This window comes from Coregonus clupeaformis, unplaced genomic scaffold, assembly GCF_020615455.1.
Source record: "Coregonus clupeaformis isolate EN_2021a unplaced genomic scaffold, ASM2061545v1 scaf0186, whole genome shotgun sequence".
Lineage (NCBI taxonomy): Eukaryota > Metazoa > Chordata > Actinopteri > Salmoniformes > Salmonidae > Coregonus > Coregonus clupeaformis.
Window position 1 is genome coordinate 494,550 of NW_025533641.1, and position 20,208 is coordinate 514,757.

At 42.1% G+C, this 20,208-nt stretch overlaps 1 long non-coding RNA gene across 1 annotated transcript; it reads left to right on the forward strand.

The window, feature by feature from the left end:
* The first annotated feature begins 1,267 nt into the window (after positions 1-1,267).
* Positions 1,268-13,823, forward strand: LOC121533083. The gene is made up of 3 exons (XR_005994409.2): positions 1,268-1,329; positions 5,426-5,490; positions 13,712-13,823. It is a non-coding gene; the product is annotated as an uncharacterized LOC121533083 (long non-coding RNA).
* The last annotated feature ends 6,385 nt before the right edge of the window (positions 13,824-20,208 follow it).

Genomic DNA, 20,208 nt, shown 5'->3' on the forward strand with positions numbered 1-20,208 from the left:
TGTTATTGACCAAATACTTATTTTCCACCATAATTTGCAAATAAATTCATTAAAAATCCTACAATGTGATTTTCTGGATTTTTTTCCCTCATTTTGTCTGTCATAGTTGACGTGTACCTATGATGAAAGTTACAGGCCTCTCTCATCTTTTTAAGAGGGAGAACTTGCACTATTGGTGGCTGACTAAATACTTATTTTCCCCACTCTATGGGTGGTCCCGGGGATCAAAGCTACTACCCTGGCGTTACAAGCGCCATGCTCTACCAATTGAGCTAATTGTTGGCCTCGAAGTTGAATGTCAGATTTCCGCTCTGATAAAAGGTAGAACATTAGCATGGAGTTTGACTGGGGCTACCGACTGTCTGTAGGACTAAAATAACAATACCGACAGCCAGCAGGACGCAACATCAGCAGCATCAATCAGTGTAATGGAACAAAATGTGCCCTGTCATCATGCACCCAGGAAGTGGGAAATGTAATTAGACCAATGAAATTAGGCCATGGGCAGTACTACACCTGATCGTCAACAGGGCAATATATTTCATTTTGGACACGTATATCCATAATTTACAGTAACATTCTGGATTTGTATTCTTCCTCTGATATATAATGGTTGGAATAAAATGTTTTCCCAACCTATGGTTTCCATTTGTTTGATGCATAATTTGATATATAAGCACTCCACTTCATTTGGTCACTGGGAATTGACGAATGGTTTTGCTGTTCCAGGAAAAGCAAACGATAATGTCAAACCTATTTTTCACCGAACAAATTGGACTAGTGCTTTATCTATACTTAGTGCTAATTTACATTTGGAAAAGGAAACAGGGTAATAACCAGCTATAGAATATTCCAATATATGTCACAACAGGTCTAAATATATGGGTCATGACAGTATTATGACCGTATTATAACAGGTTATGACAAGTTATGTCAGCTGTTATGAGATATTATGACGTGTTATGACGCTGGGTGTCAAGTAAAGCGTTACCTGGAACAGGATAGGTCACTTATGTAATTTGGGAGCCTATATGTTAACATGAATGGTCTGAATTATAATGATGATGGCGGTTTAAAGCTATGGTACAGTATGTCGGCCTATCTAGAGTGTCACGCTTTATTGCCCCCGGGTATGCTCTTCCCTTGCATTATCCTGCCATGACTCAAGTCCACTGTCACTTTACTTCCTGTCTTGTGATAAGTAGACTGATATGTTCTCTATCTCTCTTTTGTTTCTCTTGTTTTATGTTCTTCTTCACAGTTGTACGCCTCCCTGGACTTTGGGCGAAAATGGCAGCTGGTTCATGAGCATGTGAACAGGTTCTACTGGTGAGTCATACGCTTGTCTTCTTTCTTTCTTCTCATCATCCTTCACTTCCTTTCATCCTCTCTGTTGTCCTTCTCTATTCCTTAGTTTCCTCAGACTCTCATCACAAACTGTTTTGGAGCATCACTAGCAGTGTGTGGAACGTGTTGTTTGCTTTCTGCAACGCAAGAGTCTGTGAAGGATATTGATAATACGTTTCAACAAGGTATCTGAATGACTACTGTTGCTGTTGGGAAATTCTGTGTACCATTCTGCTCATTTCCACTGTTAATATGATTGGACTGAGATACATCTACATCCACAGTGTTACCACTTCGCATTCTGCCTCTCACATGTCACATTCTGTCTCATTTCTCAGATGCAGTAAACTGATATCATGGCAATTGCACGTATCTAAACAATAATTAATTTTTCATTGGGGGTTATCCAAGTGCCCTTCCTAACTCAGTTCCCAGAGAGGAAGGAAACAGCTCAGGGATTTCAACATGAGGCCAATGGCTCTGTAAAATAGTTACAGAGTTTAATGGTTGTGACAGGAGATAACTGAGGATGGATCAATAACATTGTAGTTACTCCACAATACTAACATAAATTACATAGTGAAAAGAAGGAAGCATGTACAAATATTCCAAAACATGCATCTTGGTTGCAATAAGGCACTAAAGTAATACTGCAAAAAATGTGGCAAAGAAATTAACTTTCTGTCCAGAATGCAAATGGTTGTGGTTGGGGCAAATCCAACACAACACAACACTGAGTACCACTCTTCATATTTTCAAGCATGTTGGTGACTGCATCATGTTAATGGTATGCTTGTCATTGGGAAGGACTAGGGAGTTTTTTTTTAGGATAGAAAGAAACGGAATAGAGCTAAGCAAAGGCAAAATCCTAGAGGAAAATTCAGCACAATAATTACCTAAAACACAATGCCAAATATACACTGGAGTTGCTTACCAAGACGACATAGAATGTTCGTAAGTGGCATAGTTACAGTTTTGACTTAAATCGTCTTGAAAGTCTATGGCAAGACTTGAAAATGGCTGTCTAGCAATGATCAACAACCAACTTGACAGAGCTTGAAGAGTTAAAAAATAAAATGGGCAAATATTGTACAATCCAGGTGTGCAAAGCTCTTAGAGACTTACCCAGAAAGACTCACAGCTGTAATCCCTGCCAAATGTTATTCCAACATGTATTGACTCAAGGGGTTGAATACTTATCTAATCAAGATATATTAGTGTTTTATTTTCCAATTATTATTTTTTTTGGGGGGGGGGATCTTTCTTCCACTTTGACCTTATATTGTTGACAAAAAATGACAATTAAATCAATTTTAATCCCACTTTGCAACACAAGAAATTGTGGAAAAAGGCAAAGGGTGTGAATACTTTCTGAAGGCACTGTATATACATAAAATAGCAAGATACAGTATAATAATTTGTGCCCAGTGGCATGAGTAATAGAGCAACAAGGAAGTCCCTGTCCCCCCCCAACGGCCAACCGCAGTGGCCCTCCCCATTCTGAGGAAGTGCACACTCATCACGAATTTAGCTCTGAATTTCTTCTGCCTCATTGCTTTCCTTCCTAGAGATGTAGGGGATGCTGTTTGTGTCTGTGTGTGTCTGTGTGTGTGTGTGTGTGTGTGTGTGTGTGTGTGTGTGTGTGTGTGTGTGTGTGTGTGTGTGTTCTGAGCTGCCACCAGCTATAAATCCAGGGTCTACTTTTCATCACATATCCTAAATAATTTACTTGATTCATCCTCGATTCAACCCCTTCATGGAGTTTAAACTCTGGCCTTCAGTATTAGTACCCCAGGCCCCTCAAGCCATGCTTACAGACAATGAGTTTATCAGTCTCACACCACCAGGAATGAAATACATCACACTATAGGAACGCCATATCTGTCCAAGGTAATCCGCTATACCCAATAAAATGATATAATACGTTGATACACAGTACAGTGACTCTAACTTGAATTACAGTGGGGGAAAAAAGTATTTAGTCAGCCACCAATTGTGCAAGTTCTCCCACTTAAAAATATGAGAGAGGCCTGCAATTTTCATCATAGGTACACGTCAACTATGACAGACAAATTGAGATTTTCTTTCTCCAGAAAATCACATTGTAGGATTTTTAATGAATTTATTTGCAAATTATGGTGGAAAATAAGTATTTGGTCACCTACAAACAAGCAAGATTTCTGGCTCTCACAGACCTGTAACTTCTTCTTTAAGAGGCTCCTCTGTCTGGCTTATTGTGCTTATTTTCTATGTGAATATTGCACTAAAGTCTTTTGGACTGAGCTTCTGCGTCCTGCGCTTGATTCATGCACCACACCCACCTTCAGCACCCCTTGACAGGCTCCTCTGTCCTCCACTCGTTACCTGTATTAATGGCACCTGTTTGAACTTGTTATCAGTATAAAAGACACCTGTCCACAACCTCAAACAGTCACACTGCAAACTCCACTATGGCCAAGACCAAAGAGCTGTCAAAGGACACCAGAAACAAAATTGTAGACCTGCACCAGGCTGGGAAGACTGAATCTGCAATAGGTAAGCAGCTTGGTTTGAAGAAATCAACTGTGGGAGCAATTATTAGGAAATGGAAGACATACAAGACCACTGATAATCTCCCTCGATCTGGGGCTCCACGCAAGATCTCACCCCGTGGGGTCAAAATGATCACAAGAACGGTGAGCAAAAATCCCAGAACCACACGGGGGGACCTAGTGAATGACCTGCAGAGAGCTGGGACCAAAGTAACAAAGCCTACAATCAGTAACACACTACGCCGCCAGGGACTCAAATCCTGCAGTGACAGACGTGTCCCCCTGCTTAAGCCAGTACATGTCCAGGCCTGTCTGAAGTTTGCTAGAGTGCATTTGGATGATCCAGAAGAGGATTGGGAGAATGTCATATGGTCAGATGAAACCAAAATATAACTTTTTGGTAAAAACTCAACTCGTCGTGTTTAGAGGACAAAGAATGCTGAGTTGCATCCAAAGAACACCATACCTACTGTGAAGCATGTGGGTGGAAACATCATGCTTTGGGGCTGTTTTTCTGCAAAGGGACCAGGACGACTGATCCGTGTAAAGGAAAGAATGAATGGGGCTATATATGAAAACCTCCTTCCATCAGCAAGGGCATTGAAGATGAACGTGGCTGGGTCTTTCAGCATGACAATGATCCCAAACACACCGCCCGGGCAACGAAGGAGTGGCTTCGTAAGAAGCATTTCAAGGTCCTGGAGTGGCCTAGCCAGTCTCCAGATCTCAACCCCATAGAAAATCTTTGGAGGGAGTTGAAAGTCTGTGTTGCCCAGCGACAGCCCCAAAACATCACTGCTCTAGAGGAGATCAGCATGGAGGAATGGGCCAAAATACCAGTACTTTTGTTATTGACCAAATACTTATTTTCCACCATCATTTGCAAATAAATTCATAAAAAATCCTACAATGTGATTTTCTGGATTTTTTTTCTCATTTTGTCTGTCATAGTTGACGTGTACCTATGATGAAAATTACAGGCCTCTCTCATCTTTTTAAGTGGGAGAACTTGCACAATTGGTGGCTGACTAAATACTTTTTTCCCCACTGTATATGGCACAGCCTTGCCGGTGTACAGTGCCTGACAAAATAAATACCATATTTAGGTTGCTGCTTATTCACGCTTTTGTGACCGATACCAATTTTTGGTAGAATAACAAACCCACAGCTCTGGCTGTTGATGTGGGGGTTGCTAAGGGTAATGTGACATTTTGTGACACATCTCTGGGGAGAACGTCCTCACATGGAAAGACATTGCTATTTTATCGCCATCATTGTTGAGACAACACTGAAATGAGACGTCTATATCTGGAGTGGAATATCTCTGCTGAGACTCATCTCCCTCTGTTTATTGCCTTCTTCCCTCCTCCTCTTCCCTCCTCCTCTCCTCTTCTTCCCTCCTCTTCTCCTCCTCTCCTCTTTTTTCCTCCCTCTTCACTTCACCCAATCTTCTCCCATCCTGTTCTTCCCTTCTTCTCTCCTCCTCTTCTTCTCTCTGTCTCCCCTCCTCTTCATCATTCCTTCTCTCCTCCTCTTCTTTATTCCAGGTCTGTAACGGGTCTAGACAAGTAGTCAGATCTGGTTCACATGGAGGCACACACCCCTAACGGACGTGAGTAGCGCCACACACACACACACATACCTCTCTTTCTCTCTCTCTGTCACACACAGCAGAGAAAGGCCCCACATTCACAGTCCAATTATCAGCCCTCGAACGATAGAAGAGAGTGACAGTCTGTCAAGGAATAAATTCCACGCTGGGTTTAGAGCGTCGTGTCCTAGGGGAGTGACAATGGATTACCCCACTGATAAATGCAGTGCATGATACTTGATTAATATAGCCTTTCCATCTCATCCCTCTCACTCTGGGAGTGTCAGCTCCATAACTCACCCCGGCAACGCCACCTAATGTCCTCCATAGGTGAAATTGTGAGATTGTTTATTCTAGCTTTCTGCTGCTGCTGTTGTTAGAGCCCCGGAATCAGAGACAGTTTACTTTTCTGTACACAGAGAATGATCATAGTTGGTAATGTTGAATAGTGACAAACATAGAACGTTACATACTGTGTGAATGAAACGATCACCATTATAGAATGGAAATCACAACATACTGTGGCTTGCTAAAGTATTCACCCCCTTTGCATTTTTTCTATTTTGTTGCCTTAAAACCTGGAATATAAAAAAATGGGGGGTTTGTATGATTTGATTTACACCACATGCCTACCACTTTGAAGATGCAAAATAATTTTTTGGTGAAACAAACAAGAAATTAGACAAAAAAACAGAAAACTTGAGCGTGCATAACTATTCACCCCCCCAAAGTCAATACATGGTGCCACCACCATGCTTCACTGTGGGGATGGTGATCTCGGGTGATGAGAGGTGTTGGGTTTGCGCCAGACATAGCGCTTTCCTTCATGGCCAAAAAGCTCAATTTTAGTCTCATCTGACCAGAGTACCTTCTTCCATATGTTTGGGAGTCTCCCACATGCCTTTTGGCGAACACCAAAAGTGTTTGCATATTTTTTTCTTTAAGCAATTGTCACGTCTCCTCCCGTTGCTCCCCTCTGGCGCTCTGATTCTCCGGTCAACTGAGCCACCGGTCTGAGCGCACTGCTTCAGCAACACCGGAATTTAAACCCAACGCACCGTAATCACCTGCACCTCATCATCTCATCACCACCCCTATTTAGCCCTGGACTGTTCTGTATGATGTTGTGTGTGATTGTTAAGCTTCATGTCGTTTACTCTATTTGTTATTTATTTTTATCATTGTTAAGTAAACCAAGACCTTGTTAATTCCTGCGTCTGCATCCTGCCTCTTCGTATACTCAGTACTCGTCACAGCAATGGCTTTTTTCTAGTCACTCTTCCGTAAAGCTCAGCTCTGTGGAGTGTACGGCTTAAAGTGGTCCTATGGACAGATACTCCAATCTCTACTGTGGAGCTTTGCAGCTCCTTCAGGGTTATCTTTAGTATCTTTGTTGCCTCTCTGATTAATGCCCTCCTTGCCTGGTCCGTGAGTTTTGGTGGGCGGCCCTCTCTTGGCAGATTTGTTGTGGTGCCATATTCTTTCAATTTTTTAATAATGGATTTAATGGTGCACCATGGGATGCTCAAAGTTTCTGATTTTTTTTTTATAACCCAACCCTGATCTGTTCTTCTCCACAACTTTGTCCCTGACCTGTTTGGAGAGCTCCTTAGTCTTCATGGTGCCGCTTGCTTGGTGGTGCCCCTTGCTTAGTGGTGTTGCAGACTCTGGGCCTTTCAGAGCAGGTGTATATATACTGAGATCATGTGACAGATCATGTGACACTTAGATTGCACACAGGTGGACTTTATTTAACTAATTATGTGACTTCTGAAGGTAATTGGTTGCACCAGATCTTATTTAGGGGCTTCATAGCAAAGAGGGTGAATACATATGCACGCACCACTTTTGCGTCATTTATTTTTTATAATTTTTTGAAACAAGTGTTTTCTTTTCATTTCACTTCACCAATTTGGACTATTTTGTGTATGTCCATTACATGAAATCCAAATAAAAATCAATTTAAATTACAGAGTGTAATGCAACAAAATATGAAAAACGCCAAGTGGGATGAATACTTTTGCAAGGCACTGTACTGGTCAAATGACAAAGTTAATTATATACAGATGATGTCGGAAGTTTACTTACAATTAGGTTGGAGTCATTAAAACTCGTTTTTCAAGCACTCCAAAAATGTATTGTTAACAAACTATAGTTTTGGGAAGTCGGTTTGGACATCTACTTATGCATGACACAAGTAATTTTTCCAACAATTGTTTGCAGACAGATTATTTCACTTATAATTCACTGTATCACAATTCCAGTGGGTCAGTTGACTGTGCCTTTAAACAGCTTGGAAAATTCCAGAAAATTATGTCATAACTTTAGAAGCTTCTGATATGCTAATTGACATCATTTGAGTCAATTGGAGGTGTACCTGTGGATGTATTTCAAGGCCTACCTTCAAACTCAGTGCCTCTTTGCTTGACATCATGGTAAAATCAAAAGAAATCAGCCAAGATCTCAGAAAAACAATTATAGACCTCCACAAGCCTGGTTCATCCTTGGAAGCAATTTCCAAACGCCTGAAGGTACCACGTTCACCTGTACAAACAATAGTACGCAAGTATAAACTTCATGGGACCACGCAGCTGTCTCCTAGAGATGAATGTACTTTGGTGCGAAAAGTGCAAATCAATCCCAGAACAACAGCAAAGGACCTTGTGAAGATGCTGGAGGAAACAGGTACAAAAGTATCTATATCTAAAGTAAAACGAGTCCTATATCGACATAACCTGAAAGGCTGCTCAGCAAGAAAGAAGCCACTGCTTCAAAACCACCATAAAAAAGCCAGACTACGGTTTGCAACTGCACATGTGGACAAAGATCGTACTTTTTGGAGAAATGTCCTCATCGTTATGTTTGGAGGAAAAAGGGGGGTGCTTGCAAGCCGAAGAACACCATCCCAATCGTGAAGAATGGGAGTGGCAGCATCATGCTGTGGGGGTGCTTTGCTGCCGGAAGGACTGGTGCACTTCACAAAATAGATGGCATCATGAGGAAGGAAAAGTATGTGGATATATTGAAGCAACATCTCCAGACATCAGTCAGGAAGATAAAGCTTGGTCGCAAATGGGTCTTCCAAATGGACAATGACCCCAAGCATACAGTGGGGAAAAAAGTATTTAGTCAGCCACCAATTGTGCAAGTTCTCCCACTTAAAAAGATGAGAGAGGCCTGTAATTTTCATCATAGGTACACGTCAACTATGACAGACAAATTGAGATTTTTTTCCTCCAGAAAATCACATTGTAAGATTTTTAATGAATTTATTTGCAAATTATGGTGGAAAATAAGTATTTCGTCACCTACAAACAAGCAAGATTTCTGGCTCTCACAGACCTGTAACTTTAAGAGGCTCCTCTGTCCTCCACTCGTTACCTGTATTAATGGCACCTGTTTGAACTTGTTATCAGTATAAAAGACACCTGTCCACAACCTCAAACAGTCACACTCCAAACTCCACAATGGCCAAGACCAAAGAGCTGTCAAAGGACACCAGAAACAAAATTGTATACCTGCACCAGGCTGGGAAGACTGAATCTGCAATAGGTAAGCAGCTTGGTTTGAAGAAATCAACTTTGGGAGCAATTATTAGGAAATGGAAGACATACAAGACCACTGATAATCTCCCTCGATCTGGGGCTCCACGCAAGATCTCACCCTGTGGGGTCAAAATGATCACAAGAACGGTGAGCAAAAATCCCAGAACCACACGGGGGGACCTAGTGAATGACCTGCAGAGAGCTGGGACCAAAGTAACAAAGCCTACCATCAGTAACACACTACGCCGCCAGGGACTCAAATCCTGCAGTGGAAGACGTGTCCCCCTGCTTAAGCCAGTACATGTCCAGGCCCGTCTGAAGTTTGCTAGAGTGCATTTGGATGATCCAGAAGAGGATTGGGAGAATGTCAAATGGTCAGATGAAACCAAAATAGAACTTTTTGGTAAAAACTCAACTCGTCGTGTTTCAAATCAAATCAAATCAAATCCAATTTTATTGGTCACATGCGCCGAATACAACAGGTGCAGACATTACAGTGAAATGCTTACTTACAGCCCTTAACCAACAGTGCATTTATTTTAAACAAAAAAAGTACAAATAAAACAACAACAACAAAAAAAAGTGTTGAGAAAAAAAAGAACAGAAGTAAAATAAAGTGACAGTAGGGAGGCTATATATACAGGGGGGTACCGTTGCAGAGTCAATGTGCGGGGGCACCGGCTAGTTGAGGTAGTTGAGGTAATATGTACATGTGGGTAGAGTTAAAGTGACTATGCATAAATACTTAACAGAGTAGCAGCAGCGTAAAAAGGATGGGGTGGGGGGGGCAGTGCAAATAGTCCGGGTAGCCATGATTAGCTGTTCAGGAGTCTTATGGCTTGGGGGTAGAAGCTATTGAGAAGTCTTTTGGACCTAGACTTGGCACTCCGGTACCGCTTGCCGTGCGGTAGCAGAGAGAACAGTCTATGACTAGGGTGGCTGGAGTCTTTGACAATTTTGAGGGCCTTCCTCTGACACCGCCTGGTATAGAGGTCCTGGATGGCAGGAAGCTTTGCCCCAGTGATGTACTGGGCCGTACGCACTACCCTCTGTAGTGCCTTGCGGTCGGAGGCCAAGCAGTTGCCATACCAGGCGGTGATGCAACCAGTCAGGATGCTCTCGATGGTGCAGCTGTAGAATTTTTTGAGGATCTGAGGACCCATGCCAAATCTTTTTAGTCTCCTGAGGGGGGAATAGGCTTTGTCGTGCCCTCTTCACGACTGTCTTGGTGTGTTTGGACCATGATAGTTCGTTGGTGATGTGGACACCAAGGAACTTGAAGCTCTCAACCTGTTCCACTACAGCCCCGTCGATGAGAATGGGGGCGTGCTCAGTCCTCTTTTTTTTCCTGTAGTCCACAATCATCTCCTTTGTCTTGGTCACGTTGAGGGAGAGGTTGTTGTCCTGGCACCACACGGCCAGATCTCTGACCTCCTCCCTATAGGCTGTTTCATCGTTGTCGGTGATCAGGCCTACCACTGTTGTGTCGTCGGCAAACTTAATGATGGTGTTGGAGTCGTGCCTGGCCATGCAGTCATGGGTGAACAGAGAGTACAGGAGGGGACTGAGCACGCACCCCTGAGGGGCCCCCGTGTTGAGGATCAGTGTGGCAGATGTGTTGTTACCTACCCTTACCACCTGGGGGCGGCCCGTCAGGAAGTCCAGGAAGTGTTTGGAGGACAAAGAATGCTGAGTTGCATCCAAAGAACACCATACCTACTGTGAAGCATGGGGGTGGAAACATCATGCTTTGGGGCTGTTTTTCTGCAAAGGGACCAGGACGACTGATCCGTGTAAAGGAAAGAATGAATGGGGCCATGTATCGTGAGATTTTGAGTGAAAACCTCCTTCCATCAGCAAGGGCATTGAAGATGAAACGTGGCTGGGTCTTTCAGCATGACAATGATCCCAAACACACCACCCGGGCAACGAAGGAGTGGCTTCGTAAGAAGCATTTCAAGGTCCTGGAGTGGCCTAGCCAGTCTCCAGATCTCAACCCCATAGAAAATCTTTGGAGGGAGTTGAAAGTCCGTGTTGCCCAGCGACAGCCCCAAAACATCACTGCTCTAGAGGAGATCTGCATGGAGGAATGGGCCAAAATACCAGCAACAGTGTGTGAAAACCTTGTGAAGACTTACAGAAAATGTTTGACCTGTGTCATTGCCAACAAAGGGTATATAACAAAGTATTGAGAAACTTTTGTTATTGACCAAATACTTATTTTCCACCTTAATTTGCAAATAAATTCATAAAAAATCCTACAATGTGATTTTCTGGATTTTTTTCCCTCATTTTGTCTGTCATAGTTGACGTGTACCTATGATGAAAATTACAGGCCTCTCTCATCTTTTTAAGTGGGAGAACTTGCACAATTGGTGGCTGACTAAATACTTTTTTTCCCCACTGTACTTCCAAAGTTGTGGCAAAATGGCTTAAGGACAACAAAGTCAAGGTATTGGAGTGGCCATCACAAAGCCCTGACCTCAATCCTATACAACATTTGTAGGCAGAACTGAAAAAGTGTGTGCGAGCAAGGAGGCCTACAAACCTGACTCAGTTACACCAGCTCTGTCAGGAGGAATGGACCAAAATGCACGCAACTTATTGTGGGAAGCTTGTGGAAGGCTACACGAAACGTTTGACCCAAGTTAAACAATTTAAAGGTAATGCTACCAAATACTAATTGAGTGTATGTAAACTTCTGACCCACTGGGGATGTGATTAAATAAATAAAATCTGAAATAAATCATTCTCTCTACTATTATTCTGACATTTCACATTCTTAAAATAAAGTTGGATCCTAACTGACCTAAGACAGGGAATTTTTAATAGGATTAAATGTCAGGAATTGTGAAAAACTGAGTTTAAATGTATTTGGCAAAGGTGTATGTAAACTGTATACCCGTCAAAAGTTTTAGAACACCTACTCACTCAAGGGTTTGTCTTTGTATTTACTATTGTCTACATTGTAGAATAATAGTGAAGACATCAAAACTATGAAATAACACATATGGAATCATGTAGTAACCAAAATAGTGTTAAACAAATCAAAATACATTTTTTATTTGAGATTTTTCAAATAGCCACCCTTTGCCTTGATGACAGCTTTGCACACTCTTGGCATTCTATAAACCAGCTTCATGAGGTAGTCACCTGGAATGCATTTCAATTAACAGGTGTGCCTTCTTAATAGTTAATTTGTGCAATTTCTTTCCTTCTTAATGCATTTGAGCCAATCAGTTGTGTTGTGACAAGGTAGGGTGGGTATACAGAAGATAGCCCTATTTGGTAAAAAAACAAGTTCATATTATGGCAAGAACAGCTCAAATAAGCAAAGAGAATTGACAGTCCATCATTACTTTAACACATGAAGGTCAGTCAATATGGAACATTTCAAGAACTTTGAAAGTTTCTTCAAGGGCAGTTGCAAAAACCATCAAGCGCTATGATGAAACTGGCTCTCATGAGGACTTCCACAGGAATGTAAGACCCAGAGTTACCTCTGCAGAGGATAAGTTCATTAGATTCACCAACCTCAGAAATTGCAGCCCACATAAATGCTTCACAGAGTTCAAGTAACAGACACATCTCAACATCAACTGTTCAGATGAGACTGTGTGAATCAGGCCTTCATGGTTGAATTTCTGCAAAGAAACCACTACTAAAGGACACCAATAATAAGAAGAGACTTGCTTGGGCCAAGAAACACGAGCAATGGACATTAGACCGGTGGAAATGTATCCTTTGGTCTGGAGTCCAAAATGCTGAGATTTTTGGTTCCAACTGCAATGTCTTTGTGAGACGCGGTGTGGGTGAACGGATTATCTCCGCATGTGTATTTCCTACCGTAAAGCATGGAAGAGGAGGTGTTATGGTGTCGTGGTGCTTTGCTGGTGAAACTGTCTGTGATTTATTTAGAATTCAAGGCACACTTAACCAGCATGACTACCACAGCATTCTGCAGCGATACGCCATCCCATCTGGTTTGGGCTTAGTGGGACTATCATTTGTTTTTCAACAGGACAATGACCCAACACACCTACAGGCTGTGTAAGGGCTATTTGACCAAGAAGGAGAGTGATTGAGTGCTGCATCAGATGACCTGGCCTCCACAATCCCCCAACCTCAACCAAATTGAGATGGTTTGGGATGAGTCGGATGGCAGAGTGAAGGAAAAGCAGCCAACTAGTGCTCAGCATATGTGAGAACTTATTCAAGACTGTTGGAAAAGCATTCCAGGTGAAGCTGGTTGAGAGAATGCCAAGAGTTTGCAAAGCTGTCATCAAGGCAAAGGGTGGCTATTTGAAGAATCTAAAATCTAAAATATAATTTGATATGTTTAACACTTTATTTGGATACTACATGATACCATATGTGTTTTTTTCATAGTGTTGATGTCGTCACTGTTATTCTACAATGTATAAAATAGTAAAAATAAAGAAAAAACATTGATTAGATGTTCTAAAACTTTTGACCGGTAGTGTATGTATATACACAGTCAGTATACAAGTCACAAGTTTAATGCTATCTCCTCTATTGTATGTCAATCACAACCCATACAATAGTGCCCTCAAGTTCAATTCTTACAGACACATAGCCTCGGTTTCCAGGCATCCTCACCTTCCCAGGAATAGGGGACATGATCCACAGCTGGGTGAATCCAGATATCCAGTAATCTCTATCTCCTCATCTTGCAGGTATACAGTATGTAACATGCCGGGCTCTAACGTGCTCAGAGCCCAACAGAAACTAACCCTTCCCTGGATACATCGACATCAGCTCACTGGTGGTCCAAGATGACTATATGTTTATTCAGGTAAGGCTCTGTCTGAGGAGAATAGATTGTACCATATTGTATGTAGACCATGATGCATTGCATAGGATGCGCATCGTTAGCCTTGAGTGATATGGGCATGTGTTATGTGTTACGCACAACTTGGTTTGGCTAGGACTGGGAGGAGATTTGCATATTTTACAGCACCACATGCAACAACTGGTTGATCCTCAGGTGTGAGGAAATGGTATGATAGAGTGATTCAACTGTAATTAATAAAAAATATTAATATTTATGATTAATTGTTATGTTGACACATTTTATTAATGGCAGGATGTTCTTGATTAGAATAGATATGAGGACCATTGAAAGACACAAAGTTTTTTAATTGTTAATTTTGCAATCTGAATATGTACAGTGTATATTGTATTCATGTCATTCTCACCTCTTAACCTTGACCAGTCTCTATGCTGCATGGGTATTCTATTTCTAACATAAATGTATATTGTCAAAACAACTATAGAGACACATTCTGTACAAAGAAAAGGAACCTCGCATGACATATTTAAAATATGCTAACCTTTTGTTTGACCCTTCATTCGAGAGTCTGCATTTGCACACTATTCTGATTCAGATGTGAAACCTAGAGAGTTTTATATTTATCCACATCAGTCCCCCAGTATGTCATATAAATCATAATTTGTGCGAGAGAGAGAAATCTAAAATGGTAATGTACTGAATTCCTAGTAATGCTGGTGCAGTTTTGGGGTTATGTTATTTACTTTGACATTGTGTAAATGAGGATGCATGAATTTAAAAATAAACAGGAAGATAGGAATAATTACCCCACCAATCCAGTCCAGTATAAATAACTTTTCCATCCAAATGTAACTCCAAAGTCCTACCTAGTTATTTGAAGTATTTGAAGGGGAGAGTTACCGATGTCTTTCTATTAGAACATGAATTAGGGCCAAGAGTTTTTACAGGTCAGGTCACATGGTCAGGGAAAATTCCTGGTCCTAACTATTTCAATTAGAGACAGGAGTTTTCCCTGGAGCAAGTGGCTTGACCAGGAAAACTCTAGGCTCTAGTAGCCTATGTCAGGAGTTCAGGAAGAACTCCTAGTCCTACACTTGATGTCTTGAAAAAACTCTGCCATGTAGTTATAGCCTACGCAGGGCCAAGACTTCTTCATTAGGTCACATTTTCAGGAAAACTCCAGGCCCTACACATGATTGGCTTCATTCTGCCAGAATAATGACCTGAAAATAAAGATCTGTGGTCTACCAGATCCCTCAACCATGTTTTTACCACACTCATACATCTCCCTACCTAAACACACACCCACTCAACTTGAATCTCCAACTGCATCTTCAATTCAGGGAACCTACAATGTTTTTTCGTGTTGTGTCACAGCCGAACGGATTCTGTGAAAGGGGGTAATGAAAAACGTTCAGTTCAAAACCGCCCCTGGTTACTCTCCATCGACTTTGAGCCTCTTAACTCACTGTGCCCACTGTTCATTCCTTAGCACACTAAGAGGCCTATTTGGTTCTGTCATATAATAATGAGCCTATTTCACCTCTCCCCTTTTTCTACCCAGAAAGCCAGCAGCTTGTCTTGTGGTTATATTCTCGATTAATGGAATTATGAAAGAGGACGCTAGGACAATCACACTTTTGTTGTCGAAAAATTGTTCTCCTATCCTGATAGCCTCCGAAGCCTGTGCTCTAATTACAGGTTTCTAATGCTTTCTTCCCTGCTGGCTGTGTTTGTACTGCATAGGCTAACAGCAGCTAACAGCAGCTAACAGCTCAAGTGTTTGCTTGCTGAGGCGCTGGTTTCATTAAGGATGACTTTCCAATGACAGGCCACTGAGCATTGCTTGGGAGAGTTAAAGATTTATCTTGACAGAGAATAGTGAGGCTATTGATTGTCCCTATGAGATATTTACCCAAGTCTACCTCCAAAACCACAAAGGGCATTGACAACAGGAGAGGACGTGAAAGGAGCAGTTTCCTCTGTATGCTAGCCAGGAGATTTTCTCAATAGAAAAGTCCGGAAATAGCCATTTAAATTCCTTATGTGTCAATGTCCCTCTCTGACAATGAAGTATACATCTTTACATCATAAACAATGTTATGTATGTTTACTTGGGTGAGGGTTGCAAGATGAATACATTTATGCCAGGCTGCCCATCATTACGCACACCTGTCACCATCATTACGCGCATCTTTGCTTCATTGGACTCACCTGAACTTCATCACTGTTTGGTTACCTCCCCTATATCTGTCTGTTCCTCAGTTTGATCCCCGTGTCTGCATTAATGTTGTTTCGTTTCCGTTGTCCAGACGCTGTCAGTGTTTTGTTCCCGTCTGTTTTTTCATAAAATGTTCACTCCCTGTACTTGCTTCTCGTCTCCCAGCATCTGTCCTTACAATTTTACAGTAATAAACACATGCCTCCGGAGATACATACAGTAGATCAATTATTCAGATTGCATACTTTTTTAAATTTAGCAAATATTTCTTACATTTAACTCTGCATTGTTGTGAAAGGGCTCGTAAGTAAGCATTTCACGGTAAAGTCTAAAACTGATGTATACGGCGCATGTGACAAATAACATTTGATTTGATTTGAAGTAACCAACTATTTCCCCCCTTGTTTCCTCCCTGCAACAAAAGGATTTAGCTGTAGAAATACAGTGCCTTGCAAAAGTATTCATCCCCGTTGCCGTTTTTCCTATTTTGTTGCATTACAACCTGTAATTTAAATTGATTTTTATTTGGATTTCATGTAATGGACATACACAACATAGTCAGAATTGGTGAAGTGAAAAAAATAACTTCTAAAAAATAAATAACGGAAAAGTGGTGCGTGTATATGTATTCACCCCCTTTGCTATGAAACCCCTAAATACGATCTGGTGCAACAAATTACCTTCAGAAGTCACATAATTAGTAAAATAAAGTCCACCTGTGTGCAATCTAAGTGTCACATGATCTGTCACATGATCACAGTATACAGTGGGGAAAAAAAGTATTTAGTCAGCCACCAATTGTGCAAGTTCTCCCACTTAAAAAGATGAGAGAGGCCTGTAATTTTCATCATAAGTACACGTCAACTATGACAGACAAATTGAGAAAAAAAATTCCAGAAAATCCCATTGTAGGATTTTTAATGAATTTATTTGCAAATTATGGTGGAAAATAAGTATTTGGTCACCTACAAACAAGCAAGATTTCTGGCTCTCACAGACCTGTAACTTCTTCTTTAAGAGGCTCCTCTGTCCTCCACTCGTTACCTGTATTAATGGCACCTGTTTGAACTTGTTATCAGTATAAAAGACACCTGTCCACAACCTCAAACAGTCACACTCCAAACTCCACAATGGCCAAGACCAAAGAGCTGTCAAAGGACACCAGAAACAAAATTGTAGACCTGCACCAGGCTGGGAAGACTGAATCTGCAATAGGTAAGCAGCTTGGTTTGAAGAAATCAACTGTGGGAGCAATTATTAGGAAATGGAAGACATACAAGACCACTGATAATCTCCCTCGATCTGGGGCTCCACGCAAGATCTCACCCCGTGGGGTCAAAATGATCACAAGAACGGTGAGCAAAAATCCCAGAACCACACGGGGGGACCTAGTGAATGACCTGCAGAGAGCTGTGACCAAAGTAACAAAGCCTACCATCAGTAACACACTACGCCGCCAGGGACTCAAATCCTGCAGTGCGAGACGTGTCCCCCTGCTTAAGCCAGTACATGTCCAGGCCCGTCTGAAGTGCATTTGGATGATCCAGAAGAGGATTGGGAGAATGTCATACGTTCAGATGAAACCAAAATATAACTTTTTGGTAAAAACTCAACTCGTCAAGTTTGGAGGACAAAGAATGCTGAGTTGCATCCAAAGAACACCATACCTACTGTGAAGCATGGGGTTGGAAACATCATGCTTTGGGGCTGTTTTTCTGCAAAGGGACCAGGACGACTAATCCGTGTAAAGGAAAGAATGAATGGGGCCATGTATCGTGAGATTTTGAGTGAAATCCTCCTTCCATCAGCAAGGGCATTGAAGATGAAACGTGGCTGGGTCTTTCAGCATGACAATGATCCCAAACACACCGCCCGGGCAACGAAGGAGTGGCTTCAGTAGAAGCATTTCAAGGTCCTGGAGTGGTCTAGCCAGTCTCCAGATCTCAACCCCATAGAAAATCTTTGGAGGGAGTTGAAAGTCTGTGTTGCCCAGCGACAGCCCCAAAACATCACTGCTCTAGAGGAGATCTGCATGGAGGAATGGGCCAAAATACCAGCAACAGTGTGTGAAAACCTTGTGAAGACTTACAGAAAACGTTTGACCTGTGTCATTGCCAACAAAGGGTATATAACAAAGTATTGAGAAACTTTTGTTATTGACCAAATACTTATTTTCCACCATCATATGCCAATAAATTCATAAAAAATCCTACAATGTGATTTTCTGGATTTTTTTAAAATCATTTTGTCTGTCATAGTTGACGTGTACCTATGATGAAAATTACAGGCCTCTCTCATCTTTTTAAGTGGGAGAACTTGCACAATTGGTGGCTGACTAAATACTTTTTTTCCCCACTGTATATACACCTGTTCTGAAAGGCCCCATAGTCTGCAACACCCCTAAGCAAGGGGCACCACCAAGCAAGCGGCACCATGAAGACCAAGGAGCTCTCCAAACAGGTCAAAGACAAAGTTGTGGAGAAGTACAGATCAGGTTTGGGTTATAAAAAAATATCTGAAACTTTGAACATCCCACGGAGCACCATTAAATCCATTATTAAAAAATGGAAAGAATATGGCACCACAACAAACCTGCCAAAAGAGGGCCGCCCACCAAAATTCACGGACCAGGCAAGGAGGGCATTAATCAGAGAGGCAACAAAGACACCAAAGATAACCCTGAAGGAGCTGCAAAGCTCCACAGCGGGGGGATTGGAGTATTTGTCCATAGGACCACTTTAAGCCGTACACTCCACAGAGCTGGGCTTTACGGAAGAGTGGCCAGAAAAAAAGCCATTGCTAAAATAAAAAAATAAGCAAACACGTTTGGTGTTCGCCAAAAGGCATGTGGGAGACTCCCCAAACATATGGAAGAAGGTATTCTGGTCAGATGAGACTAAAATTGTGCTTTTTGGCCATCAAGGAAAACGCTATGTCTGGCGCAAACCCAACACCTCTCATCACCCCCGAGAACACCATCCCCACAATTAAGCATGGTGGTGGCAGCGTCATGCTGTGGCGATGTTTTACATCGGCAGGTACTGGGAAACTGGTCAGAATTGAAGGAATGATGGATGGCGCTAAATACAGGGAAATTCTTGAGGGAAACCTGTTTCAGTCTTCCAGAGATTTGAGACTGGGACGGAGGTTCACCTTCCAGTAGGACAATGACCCTAAGCATACTGTTAAAGCAACACTCGAGTGGTTTAAGGGGAAACATTTAAATGTCTTGGAATGGCCTAGTCAAAGCCCAGACCTCAATCCAATTGAGAATCTGTGGTATGACTTAAAGATTGTTGTACACCAGTGGAACCCATCCAACTTGAAGGAGCTGGAGCAGTTTTGCCTTGAAGAATGGGCAAAAATCCCAGTGGCTAGATATGCCAAGCTCATTGAGACATACCCCAAGAGACTTGCAGCTGTAATTGCTGCAAAAGGTGGCTCTACAAAGTATTGACTTTGGGGGGGGTGGGGGTGAATAGCTATGCACGCTCAAGTTCTCTGTTTTTTTGTCTTATTTCTTGTATGTTTCACAAGAAAAAATATTTTGCATCTTCAAAGTGGTAGGCATGTTGTGTAAATCAAATGATACAAACCCCCCCAAAAATCAAATTTAATTCCAAGTTTTAAGGCAACAAAATAGGAAAAATGCAAAGTGGGGTGAATACTTTCGCAAGCCACTGTCTCTGTAGCATTACTACACAATGGTGTGTAGTCTCATAGTGTGTAGTTTCACTCATGTAGTCTTAACTCTTCTACTGCAGCTGTTAAAAGACACTATGGTGTGTAGAGTACATTGGCAGCCATAGTGTTAAACGTTCAATGTGCACATCAGACCTGATCTTGTGACACCCAACACGTACTCGGCAGCTTGTTACAACCCCCACCCATGTGATCCATCATCTCTTGATAAATCCTCTAAACTCTCCAACCCACCATCCTCTGCCACCAGGATCTCCACATCGTCAGCACAGACGAGCACCAGGTCTTCGCGGCGGTGCAGGAGTGGAACCAGAACGACACCTACAACCTGTACCTCTCCGACACCCGGGGCATCCTCTTCACCCTGGCCATGGAGAACATCAAGACCACCCGGGGCCTGGGGGGCAACCAGATGCTGGACCTGTACGAGGTAAGTGTTCACATTGTGTGTGTGTGTG